The sequence below is a fragment of the Oryctolagus cuniculus genome, chromosome 13 (genome assembly GCF_051225735.1).
Source record: "Oryctolagus cuniculus isolate XC-2025 breed Fujian yellow rabbit chromosome 13, ASM5122573v1, whole genome shotgun sequence".
NCBI lineage: Eukaryota > Metazoa > Chordata > Mammalia > Lagomorpha > Leporidae > Oryctolagus > Oryctolagus cuniculus.
Genome location: NC_142879.1, coordinates 94,318,945 through 94,331,157, shown reverse-complemented (window position 1 = coordinate 94,331,157; position 12,213 = coordinate 94,318,945). Strand labels below are relative to the sequence as shown.

The following is a 12,213-nucleotide window of genomic DNA, read 5'->3' as shown; positions in this document are numbered from 1 at the left end:
TGGGAGCTGGACTGGGAATGGAGCAGCCTTGGCCTATAATGGTCGCCATTTGGGATGCCAGCATTGCAGGCTGTGGCTTAACTCACTGAGGTACAATGCCGGCCATGTGGCTTCACCTTAAAACTAACATATTTGAATAGGAATAAAATTGGAAGCCCATAATATTCACAGAATTTTAGGGGATTTAACCTTCCAGGTGAAGGGTGTTGTAGACACACCTGAAGATTATAAATGCACATAAAAAATCTGTTAACATCAGGTACCTGATTATCCTCAGATTTAATGAGCTTCACTTATGTCAAATATACCAAAAATCCATGGGAGTGGCCAAATCTCTGCTGATTTGAAGCACCTGGGATCCCTCCTCTCCATATGTTTTCATTTAAGGGCCAATTTACCCCAGAAGAGCTCAAATGAAAGTTTTAAAATATATAGCTGCAACATTAAATTTAACCAGTTGGCATGTATTGAAGCAATATGTAGACATTCCACTTGATACATGTAAATCTTCTATTAACAATGTCAGCTGTTGACAAATGACATGTAACTCTGGCATGGTAGGAAAAATAGGCATATGCTGCACTGACTACATCTATGTTAGAGCAGGCAAGAGAATGCACAGCACTTCATGGGCTCAGTCCAATAAGAGGTCCATGAAAGGATCTTATTTAAATGACAATGGTGTTATATGCCCTATGAATATCTATTAGGCACTGCAACCACTCAGATTTGATTCCCAATCGGCAAAGAAATCTTTTCACCGGGTTGGAGATGGCTCCTTGCCATTGGTAACTTTACATTTTCATGTCTATTAGATGCCCAGATGAGACAAAGGTGGTTTGAGTGTCATTGCTGGCATTCTACCCATGATCCACAGGCCGCTTTCTTGGTCTAAAGCACAATAGCTCCATTATGGCAATCATGTGCTTACGGTATGGGACAGCCTTCCTGCTTCAAATGCAAGATCAAAATGAGCATAACTAATGGAGCCATCAAAGAAATTGGTTGAAAGTCCTGATTTGAAAACACCCACACTTTGCACATTCCTCACCAAGACTTTTCCCAGGGGAAAAATGGGCTGGAAAGGCGAATGGGATGCCGCCAAGAAGGCGACAGCCTGCTCTGTGCCAGGTTGCCCTCTCCGGACTTTCATCTCTCTGAGTTCATCCTCTCGAGCCATGGGGATTCCAAAGGAGACAGAGGCTGCTGAACAGTGTCCGGGTTTCTCACATATCCCAGTGAGCACGGTGACAGGGAATACCCTTGGCTTTTTGTCCAGTGAAAGCTGGAGAGACTCACATTTGAAAGGCTGGGCTGCTGATTTGGAGGGTACAGGGATACAATGAACCATATACAATGGAAGGATGTGGGTCAAGATCAAAACAAGCTCACATTCTAACTAGCAAACAGTATGCAGTTTGGTCTTAAGAGCCGGATTCCCATCCTATGCAAATGTGAAGAATCAGCTGCTGAAAGAAAGGAGTAGTAACCATGGTGTTTGTAAGAACTTCAAAAATCTAGGCTGGGAAAACCATGTCTGGAAAAACAGTCTTGAAAGTGTAGGGGTACATTTATCTAGAAGGATTAGCAGAAACCTTGTGAGTCTAAGTAGGAGGCAAGAGTGTGATCACCCAAATCTTAACAAAAACTGACTTGGTCAGGATGGATAAAGAGAAATCAGTCAATAAAGAGCTTGAAAACTACATTAAAAGACAGACATGATTTTATGGCATGATTCCAACTTCTTTAAAAATAATATGAGAGTCTTCATAACAAACCAAATTGGTGACAACTGTAGAACTCCTTAGGGATATCTTGCACTCAAGCTCTCAGTGCTAAACTCCAGTGGAGAAGTTGAAGGGTGGTAAGTGTGACTAGGAGAGAGGCTAGGTGCATGGTAGGGAGCATTTTAAAGCAGAGTACACTTTAATTTTTCAGTTTCTGTATAATGAAAGAAATAAAAGCTGAAAAATAATGTTATCATTTTCCATTTTGCATCCAAAAGTCTCCATCAAGTCTCTATCAGCCTGAGCAATAATAAGAAACAGTGCACTCAGACTAAAATACTTCTGAAAAGGTTATGGAAAGTTTTGCTCTTTGAAAACATAGATTAATAACGAAAAAGATAATTCACAGACTGGAAGAAAATTTTACAAAGCATATATCCAAGAAAGGACTTGTACTAGGAAATATAAAGAAATGTTTGTATCTTTATCTATATAATTTAATTATAAGAAAAAAAAGCTTAAAGATCAAAAGTGGTCAAAGATTTATAGATACATCACAAGAGAAGATACAAGAATGGTCAACAAATAGATCAACCAAGATGTGCATCACTAGTCATCAGAAAAATGTAAATGGAAGCCTCAATGAGATATCACTGTGCCCATTAAAATTGCAACATGTAAAAAATTTGGCAGTACTAAGCATTGGCAAAGATGCACAGTACATGGAATTCTCATTCATTGCTGGTGGAAATGCAAAATGTTACAGCTACTCTGGAAACTAGCACATTATAATGTTAAAAGCTTTAACATACACTTACCAGGTGACCCAACATGGTCCCTCCAAGTCCTCTCTCCAAGAGATAGAGAAACATATGTTTGCACAAACCTGTACAACAATTTCTACAGCAGCATTATTTTTAACCACCAAACTCTGGAAGCAATCTAAATGCCCACCAACTGGTTAGTAGATAAATACAGTCGAATATCTGTGCAATAGAATACTATTTAGTAACAGAAAAGAGCTGTCACTTTTTAGTAACACAAATTAAAATGACAGAGCAGAGATCCGCATTGACCTACAGCCAGAGATCAAAGAGGATAAATTGTGAAGTGGAATAGGGACAATGAAACTATTTTACACCTTGATTGTTGTGGTAGTGATACAACAGTATACATTTGCCAAAACACATCTAACTGTGAACTTAAAAAAATAAAGAACTGAATTGAAATCACTTGAAGCACAATATTGACACTCAAAAATTATGCATAATCTTTGAATACATGTGGTTTCCTGGGTCATATTTTCTATCTTTAGAACAATTTAACACTCAGCAATACCATCTATACTGTACTTTGGCTTGGAGGTACATTGATTTTTGTTCTGCTAAAAATAGCATCAAATCTTGAATCACAAATCACTAAGGAGGAATATGGCAGTTTATGATCATTCCTTTGAGAAGCAGTACACTTATGCCAAAGAATCAGGCATATGGGATATGGGATATGTACTCTTTAGAATACTATACCGCAGTAAGAAACAACGAAATCCAGTCATTTGCAACAAAATGGAGGAATCTGGAACACATCATGCTGAGTGAAGTAAGCCAGTCCCAAAGGGACAAATACCATATGTTCTCCCTGATCGGTGACAACTGACTGAACACCAAAAAGGAAACCTCCTGAAGTGAAATGGACACTATGGGAAATGGTGACTTGATCAGCATAGCCCTGACTGTTAATGAACAACTTAATACATTATCCCTCTTAGTAGTTTTTTTGTCTGTTCGACTTAATACGACTGGTTTAATTCTGTAATTAATACACAGTTATTCTTAAGTGTTGAAAATTAACTGAAATGTGATCCCTGTTAAACATAAGAGTGGGAATAAGAGAGGGAAGAGATGTATAATTTGGGACATGCTCAAGCTGACTTGCCCCAAATGGTAGAGTTAGAAACATACCAGGGGATTCCAATTCAATCCCATCAAGGTGGCATGTACCAATGCCATCTCACTATTCCAAGTGATCAATTTCAGTTCACAATTGATCATAATGAAAGGACTAAGAGTCAAAGGGAGCACATAAACAAGTCTAGCACCTGCTAACACTAACCGATGGAATAAATAAAGGGGAGAGTGATCCAACATGGGAAGTGAGATACTCAGCAGACTCATAGAATGGCAGATGTCCTAAATAGCACTCTGGCCTCAGAATCAGCCCTAAAGGCATTCGGATCTGGCTGAAAAGCCCATGAGAGTATTTCAGGCATGGAAAGCCAAGACACTCTGGCAAAAGATCTCTGCGAGTGAGATCCCAGTGGAAAGAACAGGTCTTCAAAGAAGGAGGTACCTTTCTCTGAAGGGAGGAGAGAACCTCCACTTTGACTATGACCTTGTCTAAACAAGATAAGAATCGGAGAACTCAGAGGGCTTCCATAGCCTTGGAAACTCATGACTGGAGCATAGGGAGACTACTGATGCCATAGACAGGAGTGTCAATTGGTAAAGTCAACAACAGGAGTCACTGTGCACTTACTCCTCATGTAGGATCTCTGTCCTTAATGTGCTGTGCATTGAGATTTAATGCTATAACGAGTACTCAAACAATATATTTCACTTGGTGTTTCTATGGGGGTGCAAACTGTTGAAATCTTTACTTAATGTATACTAAACTGATCCTCTGTAAAAAAAAAAAAAAAAAAAAGAAAAGAAATTATCAACTCCCAACTTGACTCTCGCTGGGATTAAACATGACAATAGGTCTGATCTGATTTCATCATCATTTAAAGAAAATCATCTATTATTTTTCACTTTATGTTTCTGTGTGAGAGCAAACTGTTGAACTCCTTACTTAATGTATACTAAGCTGATCTTCTGTATATTAAGATAATCGAAAATGAATCTTGATGTGAATGGAAGGGGAGAGGGAGTGGGAAAGGGGAGGGTTGTGGGTGGGAGGGACGGTATGGGGGGGAAGCCATTGTAATCCATAAATCGTACTTTGGAAATTTATATTCATTAAATAAAAGTTAAAAAAAAAATTTCAGAACGACTTTTTTTTTTTTTTTTTGAAATCTTTTAAATGCCCAGTGCAGTTTTTTGATCAATGATAGAAAAATCATTGTCTTGGAAAGAGAATTTGGGTTTTGGAAATAGTCAAATGTCACTAGGAGTTAAGTCTTTGAATTAGTAGCTAACCAACTATTCTGAAAGGTTGGGATTCATTTGGCTCTATAGACTCTGATGTTTTATTAATCAAGCCAGAACTTCCTAATGCTTTCTCATCTCCTCAAGTGGTCATATAGTCTAGGTATCCCCAAAATACCTACAAGGACAAAGCAGCATGCCTTGCCTGATATTGATATCTAATTCTGCTTCATTCGTGGTGCACGTATTTCCTGAACGTGCAACAAAAGGATTATTTGAACAATGCCAAGCAGGTGTAAGTGGGAAGCAAAGACAGAGAGTACTTGGAGATTTTAAGCCTTTGAAGATGGTGCCGCAGATAAGCTCAGGGAATTTTAGAGTACAGCTTGGTTTCTGGAAACTTATTTCAAGATTGGCTGTCATCACATTGAGTTTAATTTACAACAGACATTGAAAAAAGCGGTTATAAAAGTGAACAGGGTCTGGAATGAATTTAGGTGTGAACTAGAGATTTGCCACAAGAAAGTGAGAGTAAAATACACAGGAAACTCAAATATCTTTAAGGGGAAAAGTTACAGAAGCAAGACAGATCCATGCCTGATTTTAGGGAGATCCTACGTTGCTCAGCAATCCTATCACATGCTCCAGGCTTCAGCCCTTAAAATGTAGCAGGAATTTGAAAACTTTTAAAGAAATTTATTTTGTTCATATTAAGCTTAAGGAACTGAAGGATGATGGTTATGTGTCTAGAGTCCGAATGTTTCTACTACTGTAAGAAACAGAGGTTGTCTTCATAGTCTAATCACAGCATACTGTAGGATAAAACATAGGTGGAGTACAATATTTGTCATGTTGTTTAGAAGCAGAAGTGCCCAATAGAGCTCTCATATATTATGGACAAGCCTCTGTCTGTACTTCTATATCAGACCTACACTTAAACCAAGTTATAGACAGAGAAACCAAATTCAGGAAGTGGGAAAGGTTATAGCTCACGTGACTTGGTGTCCTCATTTTTCCAAATGATCCAGCAAAAAAAATGTCACTTAAGAGATGAAGAAGAGGAGTAAGAATTGTTATAGACTAAAAGGGATATAAGAAATCTACCAACCGAACGGAAACATGGCCCCCACTGAGATCCTGATGTAAACAAATGGATGACAAAAAGACATTTATTTTGTGACAGTCTGAAAATGTAATAAACAAACACGAACTAGGCTTTAGATGTTATTAAGGAATTGGCCAATTGTCTCTAGAGTGATATTGAAAATGTAGTTAAATATAATTTATTTAGTGCAGAGCAAAATATTTATGGAGGAAATGATATGTTGTTTGATATTTCCTTTAAAGTTTTAAAGTTCAAAGAATGGTGGAGATTGATGTGACAAGAAAGCAAAACATTGAAAATTATTGAAACTGGGTCATGAGTGCATAGAAATTCACTGAAATACTTTTTCCAATAAGTTCATGGTTAACATGTTCTTTAAAATGGCAAATAAATCAAGTAATATCTGTCTGATAAATCATAATATAACTACACTTACTGGGCAGAGAAATTATTAAAAATCTGTATTTATAGGAGGGACTTGAACTTTGGCATCAGAATGATTTGAGTTCAAATTCTGGATCTTCCATGGTCACAGGTGAATTTTATAACCTCTTTGACTTTTAGTATTCTTAAATGCCATATAAACATTAAAGCATCCCGTATCTCCCAGAATATCACACTAATGCTTAGGACATAGTAAGTCCTCAGTATTTGTTGAATAATTATATAAAAAAGGAAGGAAGGTGTGAAAGGTAGTTTATCCAGAAGATAAACTTTTAGCAAAATAGTAATGATAGTGCTTCATAATCATTCACTTTTAAGTAAATAAACAACGTAGTATGGAGCTGTACCTCATCCTTCTAACCTCAGTCCACTCCCCCTGATTCAGAAGTGTTTAAGTAGAAGTAGAGTTTGAAAAGAAGAAGGATAAGGGGAATGGTTCAAATCACACTCAATAGGATTTGTATGTGTCAACCAGCATATAGAGTGGGGAAATTTCCCTACATTTACATTAAATGTATATTTTGAGAGTGAGAAAGCTGCCTTCCATTCAGAGTTGATGGCAGATATTGTCTTAGTCTGCTCAAGTTGCTGTAACAAAATGCCATTAAAGGGGTGGCATAACAATAAACACTTATTTTCCCACAATTCTGAAATCAAGCCCGCATTCCTAATAGCTTCAATGTAGACTTAATCAGACTCCATATTTCCTGTCCTGTAACTCCCAGTTCCTCTATCTTCATTGTAGTGATTACAACTCAACCCCTTACTGCAGATTAGCTTACCAAACTGTGGGAGTGGTACAAGCATTAGACAGTTCAGAATTCAATTTCACCTCTAGAGCTAACATCCTAACGTTAGACTTTCATTTGAGATGTTTTGAAGCCCTGATCTCACAAGTGGCAACAGAACTATCTATAGACATCTTCAGAATATGCTAGCCACCTACCATATGAGCACTGAGGACAAATCCAAGGACCATGCATGAGCTGATCATACAGTGCTCAGACCCAAATTTCTTCTATAAAATTCACTGCCTTTAATCCTTTCAGGAGTCCTGGAATTGAGTGACAACTACCCAACTTTTTGCTTGGCACATTGCTTTAACCAGTGGCTCAGCACTAGAGTCTAAGGCTCACTGGCTGTTGGAACACCATGACCACTACCTTACCATGTTTCCTTGCATCCCACTTTGGGAATTTCGTGACTTTGTGCATAAAGTATTACATAGCAACTAGTGCCAGCTTATGACTCCTTCAAGCACTGCCCAAATGAACAACCAATGATGAATTCCAGTAAAAATTGGAAAATATTCTACTTTGAGGGATGAGAGAATTTTACTGGAAGTTAACTGCTGTAGATAGTTTGGGAAAACTGCTGGGTAGCTGAGCAAAGCTCCTTGGATTTGTCTTTCTTTCCATAGATTCTCTTACTACTTCAAAGCAATGGTCTTTCCTCCTTGGCCATCTTCCCCAACATTGGGTCAGACCATTTTGAGTCCATCTGGTCAACTCCCCGGTTACTCTGTGTAGCCTCTCCAAGTTCAGTCTCTGCCCCATAATCATGCCTCCGCTCAAGACATTGTCTCTAATTGGGGTCACCATTGTGGCATAGCAGATAAAGCTGCCTCCTATGATGTCAGCAGCCCATATAGGTGCCACCTCGAGTCCAGGCTCCTCTACTTCTTTTCTAGTTCCCTGCTGATGCACATGGGAAAACAGGGGAAGATGGCTCAAATCCATGGGCCCCTGCACCCATGTGGGAGGAAGCTCCTGGGTTGATGTAGCCTAGCCCTAACCATTGTGGCCATTTGGGGAGTGAACCAAATTTCTCTCTCTCTCTCTCTCTCTCTCTCTCTCTCTCTCTCTCTCTCTCTCGTCTTTCAAATAAATAATTTCTTTTCTAAAAAGATATATTCTATTCTTGTCCTCTGTAATCCTCAACAATTCAGCTTTAATGGCTGCAAGAACCAGAGTGCATGCTTTAAAAACTTCCCACAGCAAATCAAAAGGTTTTCCTTTTCATAAAAGTCAAGCAGGGTTTAATGTGCCTGTATATTAAAAAAGGTAAGAGGGGCCAGGACTGTGGTGTAGCTGGTAAAGCTGCTGCCTGCCTTGCCGGTTTGAGTCCCGGCTGCTCCATTTCCAATCCAACTCTCCACTATGGCCTGGAAAAGCAGTAGAAGATGGCCCAAGTCCTTGAGTCCCTGCACCCATGTTGGGGACCCAGAGAAAACTCTTGGTTCCTGGCTTCAGATCAGCGTTCCAGCACTTACAGCCATTTGGGGAGTGAACTAGTGGATGGAAGTCTCTCTCTCTATCTCTCTCTCTCTCTCTCTCTGCCTCTGCCTTTCAAATAAATTAATAAATAAATCTTTAAAAAATAAAGATAAGATAGGGCAGTTAGCCTTGGACAGTGGGGTTATAGGGTTGGATGTTAGGCTTAATTCTCAGAATAGGACGGCCATCATCATCCAAAGCAATGGGAAGAGAAAGCAGACAGAAGCATTCTTAGCACAAGATTATTTGCATAGCACCAGAAATGAGCATTGAAAACCAGCCTTTTCCTAGTCATGGAGGGTGCACTGGGAGTGTGGAAACTGGAGGACGCCTTGTGCAGGGCAAAGGCACTATATATGGATCTATCAAATGACCAAAGGTGTTTCAGGGGTGGGAAAGGCAACTCTTTGAAGAAAGAGTACCCTAGCTTCATCCTGCCCCGATGCTCTCCAATGAGACTTTTGCTCTTTCTTGAAAGGTGCCAGACTTCTCCAAAGATTCAGAAAGGCATAAAGTGAATAGGTACCAGCATACACTATAGGATCAGACAGGCCTGAGTCACAATTGCAGCTTAATTACCTGTTAGAGGTGTAACAGCAGATCAATTATTTAACTTCTTAAAAACTAATTTTCCTCACTTTTTAAGATGAGATTAATGACAGTGTCCACTTTGAACTTCCATGAATGTTAGGAGGGATGGAAGGAAGGAAGGAAGGAAGGAAGGAAGGAAGGAAGGAAGGAAAGAAGGAAGGGAGGGAGGGAGGGGAATGGAATAGAAAGGGAAAAGAGAGGAAAAAGAGGAGAAAAAGAAAAGAGAAATTCCTTGCCAGCCTCCATATTGGGTCACCCTCCACTAGGAGCACCTAGCTAAAATGCAACATGTAGAGGCCACTGTTCCTTCCAGTCTGCAATCACAAGAACACTTTGCAAGCAATCTTGTAAGCATCCAAAGGGAAACACTGGGCTCCTGATTTCTCCACCTTACACAGGAACAATGGAAGCTGATGTTTATAAAGTGGAGAGATGATAAGCACTAAATATTGCTCATTAATTTAGAGTTACAGTGGAATATATAATTACCCATGATTTATAAAGGCTGTTCAGTGACTCTTACTTACCCCAGCCCATAATATATGAACAAAAGGCAGGTGATACAATTAGAAGGCATCCCACTTAAAACAGATAAACGGGAGCATTGTATTGTTTACTCACCATGTAATTATCTTGTGAAATCTTCACTATAGGATATTATTGTGACAAATAGTTTTAGTTAAGGATTAGTCATTTATAATAATAAGACCCACATGTGTAGTCACAATATTCCAATCAAATTATAAACCCTACCAAGCTGCAAACTGACACATAGAGGATGCTAAGTTAAACTGGAAAAAAATGGAGGAAAGTTTCCGGGAAATTCAAGTCCTGGGGGTCTGTCAGTTACACACAGACACTCCTAGCTTCACTTTTGATATGCAAGAAAAAAGTATTTTACTGTGTGTGTGTGTGTGTGTGTTAATTTTTCCAGCCTGTATTTTTCCTTAAATGAAATCAGAAAATTACATTCAGGCTCAATTTCTCTCTAAGGTTTTTGGCTAAGTTAATTCTTTAAGAAAGAATCAACAGCAGTGAACAGAGTAGATGCTAAAGATGATCAAACTTAGTTATATTATTGGTCACAAAATTAGATAATTTACTCTCTAACTACTTTGATGGTAGTGAACGTTCCAGATCACTTGCCTACATTGACAAAAAATGCTGATTGTGGCTAAACTGCTATTTATCTTCTTCTAATATGAATACAGCCTGTGTACATGGTATTTACTCTCTAAAATACCTAGGTCTAGGGGCTGGCTCTGTGGCACAGAGGGTTAATGCCCTGGCCTGAGGTACTGGCATCCCATGTGGGTGCTGGTTCAAGGTGCAGCTGCTCCACTTCCGATCCAGCTCTCTGCTATGGACTGGGAAAGCAGTGGAAGATGGCCCAAGTCCTTGGGTCCTTGCACCTGCATGGAGGACCTGGAGGATGCTCCTGGCTCTTGGCTTCAGATCAGCACAGCTCTGGCCATTATGATCAGTTGGGGAGTGGATCAGCAGATGGAAGACCTCTCACTCTCCCTCCCTTTCTGCATAACTCTGACTTTCAAATAAATAAATAAATCTTTAAAAAAGGGATTTTTCCTGGAATACAGGAAAATGTGAAAAAATTAAATAAGTGGAGATGCCAGGGATTGAACCTGGGGCCTCATACATGCAAAGCATGCACTCTACCACTGAGCTACATCCCCAACCACAAGATTGTGTCTCTTTTCTTTCTCTTAGAAGTCGTTTAGCACAGGCTTATGTAGAACTTAATATTTTATCCCTTTTAGTATTTTTTTCTACTTAATACAATTGGTTGAACTCTTTAATTAACACACAATTATTCTTAGGTGTTTAAATTTAACTGAAAAATGATCCCTGTTAAATATGAGAGTGGGAATAAAAGAGGAAGGAGATGTACAGTTCTGCACATGCTCACTCGGACTTACCCCAAACGGTAGAGTTAGAAACATGCCTGGGGATTCCAATTCAATCCCATCAAGGTGGCATGCACCAATGCCATCTCACTAGTGAAAGTGATCAGTTTCAGTTCACAATTGATCACACTGATAGGTCTAAGAGTCAAAGGGGATCACATAAACAAGACTAGTGTCTGCTATTACTAACTGATAGAATTAAAAAGGGAGAGAATGATTCATCATGGGAAGCGGGATACACAGCAGATTCATAGAATGGCAGATGTCCTAAACAGCACTCTGGCCTCAGAATCAGCCGTTAAGGCATTCGGATATGGCTGAAGAGACAAGGAGAGTATTTTAGGCATGGAAAGCCAAGACACTCTGGCAAAAACAAACAAACAAACAAACAAAACACCTAAATGAAAGATCTCTGCAAGATCCCAGTGGAAAGAATTGTGCCATCAAAGAAGGAGGTATCTTTCTCTGAAGGGAGGAGAGAACTTCCATTTTGACTATGACCTTGTCTAAATAAGATTGAAGACGGTGAACTCAAGAGGCTTCCATAGCCTTGGCAATTCATGACAAGGGCCTAGGGATATTACTGACACCATAAACAAGAGTGTCAATTGTTAAGTCAACAACAGGAGTCACTGTGCACTTACTCCTCATGTAGGATCTCTGTCCTTAATGTGTTGTTTAATGTGAATTAATGCTATAACTAGTACTGAAACAGTATTTTACACTTTATGTTTCTGTGTGGGTGCAAACTGTTCAAATCTCTACTTAATATATACTAAATTGATCTTCTGTATATAAAGAGAATTAAAAATGAATCTTGATGTGAATGGAAGGGGAGAGAGGGCAGAAGAGGGGAGGGTTGCAGGTGGGAGGGAAGTTATGGGGGGGAGCCATTGTAATCCATAAGCTGTACTTTGGAAATTTATATTTATTACGTAAAAGTGAAAAAAATTAAATAAAATGCCTAGGTCTATATTCCAGCAGGGACCTGGTGAGTGA

General features: G+C 39.2%; 1 non-coding gene across 1 annotated transcript; it reads right to left on the bottom strand.

The window, feature by feature from the left end:
* Positions 1 to 10,911: 10,911 nt before the first annotated feature.
* TRNAA-UGC (transfer RNA alanine (anticodon UGC)) lies at positions 10,912 to 10,983 on the bottom strand. The gene has a single exon. It is a non-coding gene; the product is annotated as a tRNA-Ala (tRNA).
* Between the last annotated feature and the right edge of the window lie 1,230 nt (positions 10,984 to 12,213).